This window comes from Hemiscyllium ocellatum, chromosome 2 (assembly GCF_020745735.1).
Source record: "Hemiscyllium ocellatum isolate sHemOce1 chromosome 2, sHemOce1.pat.X.cur, whole genome shotgun sequence".
NCBI classification, from domain to species: domain Eukaryota; kingdom Metazoa; phylum Chordata; class Chondrichthyes; order Orectolobiformes; family Hemiscylliidae; genus Hemiscyllium; species Hemiscyllium ocellatum.
This window is the reverse complement of record NC_083402.1, coordinates 112201111-112215378: the sequence shown is the minus strand read 5'-3', so window position 1 is coordinate 112215378 and position 14268 is coordinate 112201111.

The following is a 14268-nucleotide window of genomic DNA, read 5'->3' as shown; positions in this document are numbered from 1 at the left end:
ATTGCCTAATGAGTCTTAATTATTGTAGGACTTTTTCTATTCTTTACTAAGCATCAAACTTTGAACTAGCTGTTAAAAAGAGCTTCTATTAAGGTTTTACAAGGATATTTTTCCTCATTATCTAAAGCTGACTGTCTACAGAAATCCAATTAAAACCCTTGTTGTGGTATATCAAAACCATTTTTTATTTATTTGTGTGTGTAAATGTGTACATGATTACAATCAATTAAAAGGTCTGAACTAACGCAAGTCAAACTTTTACCCTTCTATCCCATATCAAACAGCAAACTTGAAATTAGCATGAAGGAAGGACTTTTTCTATTGGTGCTTCCCTATCAAAAGTATTTCAGTGCAAGCAGTAGCTACATTTTTGCTTCTTCTTAATAAGACCATATTGTGTGATTTCTATGAGAAACCTATCTGGTTATTATGAGTACGAAGACCATGATTCTGACTGTGCAAATTACTGCTTCTGCTAATAATGTTTTTCAGCCATTTTATGTCAACTAAAAACCACAGCAACCATTTTATGTTAACTGAGAACTATGGACAGCCCTAACACTTCTAGAGGAGAAGGAAGAATAAAAGTTTAAAAAATGAGGGAAATGTTTATGTCTGGAGAGGAGTGTAAAATCATTGTTACATACTTTCAGAATGACAGTGGTCTCTTTATTAAATTTAGTACTCGCATTGATTTCATTTTTTGTCCTAATACCCCTATTCCATTTTAACTGTCAGCATCATGCTATGACTGATAACATGCTCTATTAAGTATTTTAGTATCCAATAATACTACACCTCCCTGTAGCATTTCACCCTAACCCTTTTAAGATTCAAGATTTAACCATCAATCTCAATGGGCTCTTCCTAAGCAAATTTTTAGACCTGTATGAATTTTTCCCAAACTTTAAGCAGTTTTTATAAAATTCTCTTTCTGTAACTATTCATCTGAACTTCTGCCAGTAGCTCATCAATCTTTGAGAGCAATTCTCAGATATCTTCATTTCTCTTCAATACTTATAAATAGTCACTGCAATTGTTTGGTTCTCATAAGAAGATGTTCCTTAGCAGTTTCTGATGCTTCCTTTTCCAACTTGTTCTTGCTGTGTGCAATCACAATCCAGCTTTTCGTTTAGAAATACTATTTGTTCAAACTGGAATTCCTCACTTTTTAATTATGAAGTTATTTATTCTTTAATAGCCCCTTGTCAAAAGGAAGAATTTCTAATTGCAATACTCTGTGCTAATGTTGTTTTCAAAAAGTGTGGAATGATTGAGGACCTCATTTTCTGTCAAATTGTTACTAACAGGGGCATTTATATTACCATGTACTCATTCCACAAAGAAGATCTGTAGGTCTATCATGTCCTCTTCTAATTGATCACCTTCATGTCTGGTGTACTTCAACTTTGCTGGATCTAGACATCCTTCCAAAAAATGAATGATTTACAAAATCCAACTGTGGTCCGAGGGATGGAGAGTCCTTTGTTACGCTGAATGAAGAAGATGCAAAGCAATGCAAGCATTTTGATTTTAGCAACAATGATGATTAGAAATGGCATACAAGCATGTCAGTGATCTCTCTCCCATCTTGGCGAAGAGTAGCAGCTATCTGCTTTCATAAGCTAACTTGAATAGATTTTAGGCAATGAAGCTGAATATTAGATGGTTGAAGAAGCTTATGTTCCATCTATGGTGTGAAATCTGAAAGAACAGACACAGCAACCATTGACTCCAAAACAAGCTGTATTTCCTTGCTGTTAACCATGGTGTTGACAACCAGTATTTGCCGTGGGAGCCTATGGAATCAATGGAACTGAAATTTTGTAGAGTGTTGTTCTACTTGCATACTAATACTCCTCATCTAGTGGACCTCTTAAAATTGTGTACCAATAATCCTCATCTAGTGGGGTTGTTATATCTGTGTACCAATAATCCATTTCTGGTGGGTCTGTTTTATCTATGCACCAGTAATCCTCATCTAGTTCAGGTCTGCTACATCTGTGCAGCAGTAATCCTCTTCTGTTGTGTGATTGTATTGCTCAAAAATAATTCATTCTGTGCCCTGACATCCTCCCAAATGCCTGAACACTAGCAGGATGTTATAATCTATTTTGTTACTTTTTTTGTGCTGCTAAAACTGTTTGAACTGATCTCTCCCCTGACACTTATGACCCTCTGCTACACTGGCTGGACAAAGCTCTTGCTAATGGGTTTCTTTAAATTGGATGTGATGTTTTCACTCGCATGTTTCCTGCTTGCAGACTTACTGGATATCTTTCGATCTCTGTAAAGTCTCAGATCTTGTAATCATCTATTACTCAATGTTACTGACTAATATTGTCGCCATCTGCAGTCTCAACCAGGAACATTCAATATGTTCCCTGTTGTGACAGTTCTATTTTGCTAATTTCACCAAATGTCATGTTTGCTACCCCCTGAGTTTGTCGTCCTGTATGTGATGGTATTTCCTGTGCCTGTTGTCATTGTTCTATGTGGCAGAAGTTGTATGCTTTTGAAGTTGCTATTCAAGGAGCCTTGCAAATTGCTGCTGTACATCTCGTAAATGTACACACTGCAATCGTGGTGTACCCATGGTGGAGGGAGTAAATGTTTAATGTGACAGATGAGTGCCAATCATACAGCCTGCTTCATCTTGCATGATTTTTATCTTCTTGATTGTTCATCCAGGCAAACGGACAGTGTTCCAACTCCTTCCTGTCTTGTGATATGTAGATCATGGTGACAATATTTTTGGAGAAACATTGATTAAAAATGCTCAGAGCTGCTGACTTGCTGTGCAGTTTAAATGGTTAACTAGGTACTGTCCACAGTGAAAATGAATTTGTGTCAGTGTTTCTGTTATAAAATAGCACAGATGAGCAAAATACCTCAATGGTCATGTTTGGATTTCTTGTTCAAGGCTTAAAACCTAGACAAGGAGAAATGAAATCAGTGTTAATTTCGTAATATTCTTCAGTTCGAAATCAGTTCTTGAAAAGACACAAAAGGACTGGTTATAAGTTGATTTGTATCCAGCAAATGGCTTTCCAGGCAGGTTCTTCTGATTTCAAGAATGAAGAAGGATCCCTCCAAGGATAATTTCTCTTTAATTGGACGGAAATTTTCAGTGACACATTAAGAACACTAAGGTGGCAAATAACTGAGTGAGTCAGCACGATTAGACTTTCCAAAGATCAATGCTAAAGGATGTAAAGTGTATTTGTGCTGCTCTGAGTGTCTCAGGGAATTACAAATCAATGAACACTGGCCATAGCATAATCAATTATGCAGGGTCACCACAAGGCCAGCTGTCTCAGCTTTATCCCTGAGCTTTCTTAGTCTTTGTCACAGAAGAATAGAATAAGAAAGGAATTATCATCTATGCATTGCATTTTGAGCAACCAAAAATAAATTATTGGCACTTAATTTGAAGGTGCATGCTCAATTCACTAAATAGTTTTCTTGATTCCCTCAAGTTTTAATGTGTTTTTATTATACTTAACTGGAGGAGCAAAGAGTCAGGCAACAGGGTACCTGCAAGCTTAGTTAAGGATAGAATCACCATTTTATTCCCTTCGCCAAAGATGTCTAAGAATTAAGAAAGAAGACTGGTTAACAGAGAAGGAAATAATTGAATTAGGGTCAAATTTCACGAAAACTGCATACAACATATAACACAAAAGCACAAAAATAGTTCATTGGCCCCCAATAGTTGACTCTACTTTGTTACAGAAAAAAGAATTTAAAAGACTGAAATAAAGATTAGGTTAAGAAGAACTTACCAGTTGTAGAACTAAGACTCCACAGATTTTCCTGTGCCCTTTCTAGGCTGAAGTTCCTATGCAGCATTGAAGGAGCACAAACTGATCATTACAAGTGACCTGATCTTGTTTAATATTGGCCCTAATTTACTGTAGTGAGCTTAATCAACAAGTACAACTGTGCAAGCTTCCTGAAATCCATGGAACATTTGAGGGAAAGCTTCCATTTATTTGTGAGGCTATGGCTTAAATCATCCAGCAACAGGATGTCTGGAAGAGAGGGACCTGGATTTATATATGCTAAGATCATTGAAAATGACAGGTCAGATAAAGAAAGCAGTTAATATTGCTTAGTTTATCCTGGGTTTTATTAATATAGGTATAGAGTAAAGAACAAGTAGGTTATTTTACATGTTATCTTACACTAATCAGACCTCAGCTCGAGTATTCCGTACAGTTCAAGACACAGCACAACAGGAAGGATATGAATACATTGAAAAGATTGCAGAGACGTTGACAAAAAATGGTTGCAGGGATGAGAAACTTCAATTATGTGAATAGATTGAAAAAGTTGGAAATGTTTTCCTCACAGAGAAGAAGGCTAAGAGGGGGTCTGATGGAGGTTTCCAAGCTCACGTAGAAGGCAGGTAGAATATATAAGGAGAAACCACACCCACTCAAAGCAGAATCAAGAATAAGAGGACACAGATTTAAAGTGATTTGAAAAGAATCAAATACTGAGTGAGGAAAACATTGTTTACACAAGCTCTTCAAGTCTGGAATGCTCTGCATGAAAGTGTTGTGGAGACAAGGTCAATTGAGACATGCAAGAGAATATTAGGTGATTATTTATACAGAAAAAAATGTGCTATTCCATGTGAGAAAAACAGAAGAATGGCATTTGGAAAGTCAGTGCAAACACGATGAGCCAAATGACCTTCTACTGCACCATAACACCAAAGTAATAATTCTTTGAAAATTTAACTTGCTGTTATATTCCATGCAAATTGTAGACCATTTGTTGCTAGTGCATGCTATTATAATGTCTAGCAATGCAGCACTGCCTTAATGATGTCTTTGAACTAAGCAGTGTGTTCAGTCATCTCAGAACGAGTTCATCGCCATCCTTCATCTTTTATTTCAACCTGACAAAGACATATTACAATCATTCCTATGGAAAGAAAAAAGGAGTAAATACACTAAAGCTGGTTACGGTTAGGTCAAAGAGACTTAATGCACTCAGTCTTCATCATACAAAGGCTGCTTAGAAAAAGAAAATACTGCAAAAAGGGTTTGTGAATTAATGCTTTGAGTGTCATGCAGGATTGGCAAGATGCACAGAGGCTAAGGGCAGCACGTTGCCTACCAATCAGACCAAAGGTGACAATACTTATGTGTAACCTATTCACCTACATGTTGGTATTGAATCAAAAGTGATTAGGATAAGACTGCAAGGAAGATTTACTTATAATGTGCAATGCAATTTTTTAGCTGAACAAATCATTCCACCTTAATACTGAGACCCTTATTAACTTGGAAGGAAGAATTATGATGCCTGGACACACCAATACCTACATCCTTGAGAATATAAACAGTTAATAAACTTATATGAAATTATCTTTTTTTTTCTGTTTTCGATGTTGGCTGTCACTCAATGAGAAAAATGCTTATATATTAGTCAGAAGGTACTGACTTCATGGCCCAGTCTCAAAACATGAGCATCAATTTTTGGCTGAGGCAATAGCATAATGATAATAAGTAAACATTTAGAAGCACAGATTAATTCCCTGTGGAAAACAGTTTACATTCCATTATAATGACTGGTAAGATTTGAATTCAATTAATTAAGTTTGGGATATCAAGTTATTAGTTAATATCAATAATGGTGGCTATCATAGATGTTTATGTAAAAAAAATAATTTAGTTGATTGCTGCGTTTTAAGGAAGGAAATCTGCTATCCTTACCTGGTCTGGTCTGCATATGACACCATGTCTACAGAAATGTGGTTGATTCATAAATGACCTCTGAAGTTGGCTATCACTCAATTAATTTATTAGGAATTGTGAATGATATCAAATTTTGGCCTTTGCAGTGACAACCCATGAAAGAACAAAGGAGAAAAATAGTTTTTGGAAATATGGTGATTTATTAATGACACATCCCATCGCTAACATACATTTTTGCTGGCAGATTTAATTAATATAGGGATACAGCATGAATTCAAAGAAAACCTCATGCTTAACCTCCCTTTGTTTTTAAAAACTTGCCAGATTCACATATGGATTGTTCATTAAACTCTTTGTAGAAATTTAGAACTTATAATTATTAGTTAAGTATCCTTTCATTAGCATGGTAATTGTTAAATGAAAATGAAATGAAATGAAATGAAATGCCAATCAATTTTCCAGGCCAAGAATGGAACAATGAAACTACTGAGTTTCATTTCTGTGGATAATTAACCATTGTCAGACATTCAAATTTTACAACTTTACATTTGTTGCATACCTTTTATTTCATTTTCAGCTCTCTCTCTCTTTGTCTATTCTTTCTTTCAATCTCTTCTGTATCTTTATGATTTGACTGTAATTCATGAGTCCGTCCTCCCCAAGTATCTCTACATTTCTTCTATTTCATTGTAAATCTTAAAATATCAATGGTTAAAGGGATGGACTGTTGCTCACATCATTCGCCCAGCTCCCAGATCGTCCATTATCAGCTCGTACCACCAGAAAATCATATCACAAAATTATATTTGGTGTGAGGAAAGGGATCTAATGACATAGCAACAAGTGGCCCGTTCCTGCAAAATGTGAGCCAGTGTGTCTCAGGATTAAACTCATGGCTTACGGACAATGAAACAGAAGGGGTGTGGGGTAAAAGGTGTAGTTTAGAAATGACTTTTCCCTTATTTCATTTTGTATGATATTGAAATGGCAAGTAGGAAAACATTGCGGAATTAAACAAATTCTTCTGGTCATTTATCATTCATCCAACAGGCAATTGTCTCTTGACACATGCTGGAATCAATTAATAATGGAACATTTGTCTTCATTAAAAATAACCCTTTCCTAAAGAGAAATAAAATCTATGGATTTAATAATCTGAGTTTCTCACAAAGTACCTTTCTGTTGGATCGATTAGAGAAAAATAGTATATGACACTAATTTTCTCAACTGATAGACAATGAATGATTATCTTGGCTGGGATTTATGAAAGTGGTATGCAGCCTTGCCACTTTCAGCATATAAGGCAATTTTCAGAACAATATTGAAGATTCACTATCTCTAGCAAAAGACAATACATGACAAATTACAGTCAAAAAGTGCTGGAAAAGCATAGCAGGTCAGGCAGCATCCAAGGAGCAGGAAAATCAACATTTCGGGCATAACCTGATGCACATTCCTGATGAAGGAGTTAAACCCAAAATGTTGATTTGCTGGCTCCTCAGATGCTGCCTGACCTGCTGTGTTTTTCCGGTGTCACACTTTTTGAGTCTGATCTCCAGCATCTGCAGTCCTCACTTTCTCAGAGTCACTGTAAATTGCAGTTAAATGGGATTGGTTACCAAAAGATGCTCCTGAGGGATTCGATTGTAATAATCATGACAGTAAACTGACTGCTTAACATGGTTGCTGAAATGGGAGTGTTTTGATTTTGGTCACTCAGTCTCATCCAGCTTTGTCTTTAGCTGCATGTAAATCTCCTGAACCGGTCTCTCAGGTCATATCCAACATTTCAATTTAGATTGGTGGATCTGACACAAGGCTGAATTCTGATCCTGACACTGTGCCTGAATATTTTCACTCTTGTAACATGCAAATATAAGAATTAGGAGTCAGAGTATGTTATTCGGACCCTCCAATCTGTACTTTTATTCAATACAGATAGTGAATGATCTGATTCTATCTCAACTGTACACACTCATATACCCCCAATAACCACTATCCTTTCTTGTTAGTCAAAAATCTATCTACTTCTGCCTTTAAAATATTCAAGACCCTGCTTTCACTGTTCTCTGGAGAAGAGGTTCTAAACACTCTCAACCCTCTAAGGGAAATGAATCCTCCTCATCTGCACCTTAACTGGGAGACCCTTGATTTTTAAAGAGTGGCTCTTGGTTTCAAGCACTCTCATAAAGGAGATTCTTTTAGCATCCAACCATTTAATTCTCTTCAGGTCTTTTATATCTTAAAAATAGCAATGCTGTGTTTACAAATGTAAATCCACAAATTGGATGAATTTGGTCCTTTCCCACATTGTCTCAGTGAGTAATTTTTGAATCATGTCACACTCCAGAGACTTGAAGACAAAATCTAGGATGACCTTCGAATCTGGTACTGAGGAAATGTTACATTATTGGAAGTGTATCTTTCAGGTATGACATTAAGATAAACTCTCATTTTCTCTCAGGTGGCAAGAATAAATTCTAAGACCCACTGTGAAAGGTGAAGTAATCAGGAAATTGTCCCTGGTGACCTGGCCATTAGTCACAGGAAATAATTTATCTGGTTGTTATTGCATGATATTTTGCAGCCTTCCTATTATGTGAAAACTGGCTGATGTATTTCCTGTATTACAATAGTGATAACATTTCAATCAACTTATTTGGCTATAAAATGCTTTAGGAAATCTTGAGATGATTATATAAGGCACTACTTAAATATAGTTGCTTTAATTTTCAATTACCACACACCTTAAGAGTCAACTTGAATTTTCCACTAACTTCCCACATTTCTTGGGAACATGGAGATCATTGTCCATTCTGCCTGTTCAAGGATATCAAATGGATCAAGGCTCCCGATGTCCTTGGATGTCTTTTCTAGTCTGGATGCCAGAACTTCACAATGAATCTCAATGACGGAAATTGGCTCAGAGCTGGACTGCTTCAAAAGATCTTCTTTTGTTCAATAATCACACTTCTGACAACTTGATAAAGTGAGTCTGGTGAATATTCTTCCTGTCTGCTTTCATTAAAAATTCTTTCACAGAGACATATAAATGAGGATTTTGTGTTTATAAAACCAGATGGGCTAGCAAGAGATTTTTTTTTGTTATTTCCTTTATTCTCTTTAACATTTTTATTGATGCAAAACATGACCTTGAGAGATTAAAATTTTAGGCAATTTCAGTCTAACTCAAAAGAATGGATTCAGATTCATTTTGTATTTGCTAAAGATCATTGAATATAAATTGATATTTGGAAATTACAAAATTGAACATAATTTCAGATCTTTGTGTTTGAAACAGATTAATATTACTTTTTTTGTTTTATATCAATTAGATTACTTCAGTTTGAAAGTCTTTTCCCTTCTTGCTGGTTCCATTATGTCCCATTTTTGCAATCTCTTATGACACTACAACCTTCACTAAATATTTCTGTGTTGCCAGTTTTGGACTCTTAGCATTCCTGATTTTAATTGCTTCACCATTGCCAATTCTTAAATGCCTAGTTAGTAAGTTCTGGTATCCCTCCTTCTGTCTGTGTACCATACTTTCCTTCTTTACCATGATCCTAAAATCATGCCATTTCAACCAAACTGTTGATAATTGGCCTTACATGGCTCAGAGTCAACTTAATGCTCTTCTCAATCATCTTTTGACATTTTATTATATTAAAAGTGTTATATATCCGCAAGTTGTTATTGCTATGAACATGATCTAGTTGACCTCAGCTAGCAATGCATAATGTACACTTTGTATTTTTCTGTGTTTTGTGGATGGTATTTTATTTTATTTTAATTATCTTCACATGTATTTTATTTATCTTCACAGACTAGTATCTTGTCTTTAGCATTGAACTCAAAAAATCTCCATCTTAACATCAAATATTCATTTACCTCTATTACTTATATTTTGATGCATGAAATCAAACGGAGATGTGGGTTTCACATGGGCAGGTATGGTTGCTTGATGTTCCAGGGTTTAGAACATTTAAAAAGAACAGGAAAGGTGGAAAATAGGAGGGGGTGTAGCATTGTTAATCAGAGAGTGCATCACAGCTACAGAAACAAAGGTTGTTGAGGAAGGGTTGTCTACTGAGTCAGTATGAGTGGAAGTTAAGAACAGCAAGGGAACAGCCACGGCATTGGAGGTATTCTACAGACCCCCTAATAGCAGTAAAGAGATTGAAGACCTCATAGGCTAGCAGATTCTGGAAAAATGCAAAAGTAGTAAAGTTGTTGTTATGGGTGATTTGAACTTTCCCAATATCGACTGGAACCTCCTAAGTGTAGATGGTTTGGATGGAGCCAATTTTGTCAGATGTGTTCAGGAGGGCTTCCTTACTCCGTATGTGGACAGACTGATGAGGGGAGAGGCCATTTTGGATTTGGTGCTCCGCAACAAGCCAGGACAGGTGTCAGATCTTACGGTGGGAGAGCACTTTGGTGACAGTGATCACAACTGCCTCACATTTAGCATAGCCTTGGAAAGTGAAATGACCAATTACTGAGGGAAGATATTCAATTGGGGAAAAGGAAATTATGATGCCATCAGGCAGTAGTTGGGAAATATAGACTGGGAGCAATTGTTCCACAGAAAGGGCAAACCAGACATGTGGAGACTATTTAAGGAGCAATTGTTGCGAGAGAAGCACAAATTTGTTCCTCTGAGGCAGGTAAGAAGTGGTAAGATTAATGAACCTTGGGTGACGAGAACAGAGGAACTTCTCGTCAAAAGGAAGACGGCAGCTTATGTAAGGTGGAGGAAGCAAGGATCTAGCACAGCTTTAGAGGATTATAGGCTTGCTAGAATAGAGCTCAGAAATGGACTGAGGAGAGCCAGGAGGGGGCACGAGAAAGGCTTGGCAAGAAGAATTAGGGAGAACCCAAAGGTGTTTTATTCATATGCGAGGAATAAGAGAATGATCAGGGAGAAGGTAGAGCCAATCAGGGATAGCGGAAGGAACTTGTGCATAGAGTCTGAGCAGATAAGGGAAGCCCTAAATGAGTTTCTTGCTTTAGTTTTCACCAAGGAAAGGGAACTTGTTATAAATAAAAATTTAGAGGAGCTGGGATACAGTCTTGATCAGATCAAGATTGATGAAGTTGATGTGCTAGAAGTTTTGGAAAACATTTAGATTGATAAGTTCCAAGGGCCAGACCAGATTTATCCTAGGCTGCTCCGGGAAGTGAAAAAGGAGGTTGCTAAGCCGCTGGAAGGATATTTGCCTCCTCACTATCCACGGGAGTCAAAGGATTGGAAGGAGGCCAATGTTGTTCCTCTTTTCAAGAAAGGTAATAGGGAAATCATTGGCAATTACAGACCAGTCAGTCTTATGTCTGTGGTCAGCAAAGTTTTGGAAAGAATTCTGAGGGATAGGATTTATGACTATTTGGCAAAGCATAGTGTGATTAAAGGCAGTCAGCATGGCTTTGTGAGGGCCAGGTCATGCCTCACAAATCTTATTGAGTTCTTTGAGGAGGTGTCAAGACAGGTCAATGATAGTCGAGCAGTGGATGTGGTGTATATGGACTTCAGCAAGGCATTTGATAGGGTTACCCATGGTAGGCTCATTCATAAAGTCAGGAAGTATGGGACACAGGGAGATTTGGCTGTCTGGATTCAGAATTAGCTGACTGAAAGAAGGCAGAGAGTGGTTGTAGACGGAAAGTGTTCTGCCTGGAGGCCAGTGTTGAGTGGGGTCCCGCAGGGCTCTGTACTTGGGCCTCTGCTCTTGGTAGTTTTTATAAATAAGTTGGATGAGGAGGTTGAGGGGTGGATTAGTAAATTTGGAGGTATCGTCGATATTATAGAGGGCTACTGCAGGCTGCAGGATGAGGTAAAGAGGGTTCAAAACAACAATACTGTTCGCAAGTAAGTGTTTCAAAACTAGATGGAACCATCAAAACAATTTGAATAAATTGCTCAAAAATAAAAAGATATCTGGTTATAGTCCAACAGGTTTACTTGATATGGAGATGCTGGTGTTGGACTGGGGTGTACAAAGTTAAAAATCACACAACACCAGGTTATAGTCCAACAGGTTTATTTGGAAGCACTAGCTTTTGGAGCGCTGCTCCTTCATCAGGTTGTTATGCCACATCCATCTGATAAAGGAGCAGCAGTCCAAAAGCTACTGCTTCCAGTTAAACCTGTTGGACTATAACCTGGTGTTATGTGATTTTTAGGTTTACTTGAAATTACAAGCTTTCAGAGCTCCGCTCCTTCCTCAGGCATGGTATGATTCCTGAGGGAGTGCTCTGAAAGCTTGCAATTTCAAATAAACCTGTTGGACGAAACTTGGTATCTTCTGGTTTTTGATATTGTCCAGAGTCCAACACTGGCATCTCCACATGATAAACAATTTGTTGTATTAAGAACACAAACATTTTCTTTTCCGGCCATTTATTGGGCCAACCATAGTGAAAATAGAATTGGAAGTGTCAAAATGTTACTGCATTCAAAGTTTATGCAGGTTTTTGCTTTCCATTTCATTGTTCATTAAAATGCTAGTGTAAGAATCTGTATTGCATAAAAATGTTTTCTTTCTATGGTTTTGTGAGCTCCTTCACTTTTAAAAAAAATGTTGTTACCTCTTTAAGAATTGCATGTTTCCTTTCATGCTGATTTAAAAAGAAAACTGGAAAGCAATTGAAGTCTCAACAGTGGTAAGGTATAGAAATTGTTTGTTTGATGTTTTTAAGCATCATTTTCCTCTAGGAACTGGTTGGAGGTATTCTTTCTGGATGAGATAATAATCTCATTTTATTTAATTGGATTAGCAGCCATTTATATTTGCTTTTCTTCTTGAAGAAAATGAGACAAAAGGAGTACACACTGCACTTCAGTACAGGTTTGCAGTCTTCAGTTTTAGTTATATCAATTTAGATTTGGTTGTAGCTGTAACTTCATCTCTGAAATTGGGCACATTATGGATGATTGTGAGAGAAAAGAAAAACACTTCTCTCAACTGACAGTTTGCTGTCACCTTTTCAAGCCTTTAACATCCACTTACTACCATAGACTAATTCTCATGGTTAGCTTTGAGGGCCCACTTACTACCATCATAATGCAGTTTGTGGTTTGTTATTATTGTGATGATGCTGCTCATTTAACAAGGTTATGTTGTCCTTGGCATTTTTTTTTCAGACAAGTTGTAAAAGCAGCGATTGGGAAAGGTCTATATTGGAAGGATTTTAGGACCAATTTGATTATAGCGAACAGATACTGCCTCAAGAAAAAGCTTTCAAGTTTTTTTTTTAAAAACCTGTACAATGAACGGGGAGTAGCCAGTTCTCTCAGCTCAGCTTTACTCTAGTTTGGTTTGACTTTAGCGATGTGGCTGTTCACTGAAAACAGAAGAAAGTGAGGACTGCAAATGTTGGAGATCAGAGTCGAGAGTGTGGTGCTGGAAAATGCACAGCAGGTCAGGCAGCATCCGAGTAGCAGGAGAATCGACATTTTGGGCATAAGCCCTCCATCAGGAATGATGAAGGGCTTATGCCTGAAACGTTGATTCTCCTGCTCATTGGATGCTGCCTGACCTGCTGTGCTTTTACAGCACTACACACTCAACTGTTCACTGAAAGCAGTCAGTCAACTGTGAAGCTGCTGGAAGCAAAATGCAGTCCATGCTGATCCTCCTCCCTCTAACATCTCTCCTGCAAGACCGTGTGTCTGATTTTACCTTTTGTGCCAGGGGTGTTTATGGGGATTGTTACAATTATTTGGAACAGCAGTATTAAATTGGGTTAATCTGTTGGGTTTTCAGATAGGTTAAGTTATTCTATATGCTGCTCTGTTTTGTTTGTATTTCATTCAGTAATTTTGTAAATAAATTCTGTTTTGTTTAAAACGAAGTGGTTTGACCAACTGCATCACTCCTGGAATATCCACAATACATCTGTTTAAAACAACTAGCAAAGTTAGGGTCCGGGCTACTTTCTTGAAATGTTTTGAGGGAGCATGGCCTGGTCCATAACAAATATAGGGCTCTATGTGGGATTTGTTCGGTAGTGCTAAATTACATGTAGATTCGTTGAAGTCAAATGCTGCGAGTGGCAGGTGTTAATGTCTTTTGTCTGGGTGTTGAAACCAGTGCTTGCGATAGCAATGGCTCTTTCAGTCACCCAGAGTTTTCTGGGGGGTGGAAGAAATGACTTTGAGTGTTTTACAAAAGGTGATAAACGCCAAGCTGCTGGAATTAGCAGACAAACTGGAGTTGGAGCTGCCTCCTTCTGTGAGGAAAAGAGATATAATTACAGCAATAGCTCAGCATTTAAATTTGCTGGAAACATCATCAGAATCTTTGGAGATGGCTAAGATTCAATTGAAAATGAGCAGCTTGAGTTAGAGGCAAAAGAGAAGGAAAGGGCAACAGAAATGAAACAGCTTGAATTACACTTAAAAGCAGAGAGAGGAAAGGCGAGAGAGGAAAGGAAGACAGAGAGGGAATTTGAACTTCAGAAATTGGCACTGAGATGGAAAAGTCAGCTGAAAAAGATGGAGATGAAGGCGGAAGCTAAGCTTAGTGAGGAAGAGAGTGAGGTTGAGCAAACCCAT